Source organism: Octopus bimaculoides, chromosome 8 (genome assembly GCF_001194135.2).
Source record: "Octopus bimaculoides isolate UCB-OBI-ISO-001 chromosome 8, ASM119413v2, whole genome shotgun sequence".
Taxonomy (NCBI): domain Eukaryota; kingdom Metazoa; phylum Mollusca; class Cephalopoda; order Octopoda; family Octopodidae; genus Octopus; species Octopus bimaculoides.
In genome coordinates, this window is record NC_068988.1 from 60,579,181 (window position 1) to 60,580,518 (window position 1,338).

At 31.8% G+C, this 1,338-nt stretch overlaps 1 protein-coding gene across 1 annotated transcript in view; it reads left to right on the plus strand.

Moving 5' to 3' along the window:
* The window catches only part of LOC106882443 (syntaxin-8), a 60,129-nt gene that overhangs the window by 13,195 nt on the left and 45,596 nt on the right, over window positions 1-1,338 (plus strand). The window lies entirely within an intron of this gene.

Sequence of the window (1,338 nt, forward strand, 5' to 3'; positions counted from 1 at the left end):
ATATATATATATATATATATATATATATATATATATATATATATACACATACACACACTCCCAGACACACATGTACATCCACCTATGTACACAGATATATTAATGTATGTGTGCATATATATTTTTTCTTTGCACATAGTGTGTCTGTTTTGTTTCAAACTGAGCCTATTATTCTTCATATATATGTGTGTGTGTATGTATATTCATACACACAAATGCTCTCGTATATAAAATTTATGAGCGTTGTACATGCATACAAGTATGTGTGTGTGTATATATATATATATATATATATATATATATATATAAAAGCATACAGACACAGACACACATATATATGTACATGCACACAACTTATATATACATGGTCACACACATGCACACATATATGTGTATATATACATACGCATACATACATATGTGTGTGTGTGTGTGTGTGTATTCACATTCAAATACGTGTATGCACATGAACATATACACATACACAGAAACAGGTCCGCATATATCATTCTATCAAGAAGGTCGTAGGTTTTAATAAAGATTTTTTTTTATTCTTTTGCCAAGTTGTCGAGCAGTGTTTTATGGAATTCAGCCGAAACATCCTGTCTTTTATTTCTTTGGAAAAGTTTGAAGAAACAGTTTTATTCTTTTGTTTGTCAATACATTTTTTTTTTTTTTTTTTTTACATTCTTTTTGTGTTTTATGTATTTTTGTTTTCTTTTGCTGTATAAGGACTGATCTTCTTTCAAATCTTCTTTTACTGCTTTTGAGACAGACCATCGGTGTGTGGTGGCAATGCAGGGGGCACTTCCTTCACATTATATTCAGCTGTATGCACTCTAGTACTTGTTACTGGTTAGACTCCCCCAAAGTGAATCTCGACTGAGTAGACCTGTAATCAGTCATTCCAGTCATGACCATCCTGTCCTTTTTTATTCATCAAATGTGCAGTCAGATGTATGTAAATTAATTATAAATCTTTACTTGTTCTTCATTTCAATTCATTTTGTTTATCACGCACACACACACACACACACACACATATACACACACACACACACATGCATGCAAACACATATATACACACGCACACACACAGACACTTGGTATTCAGACAACATATGTAATTGACAGGTTACACTATAATTAGTCTTAGCAAGGTGTGTTTAACTAAAATAACACAATATTCTATTAATATTGGTTTCAAATTTTGGCACAAAGTCAGTGATTTTGGAGGAGGGGTAGAAATCGATTATATTGGTTATATCGATTCCAGTGCTCCATTGTTACTTATTTTATTGACCCCAAAAGAAATTCGAACTCAGAATGTAAAAATGG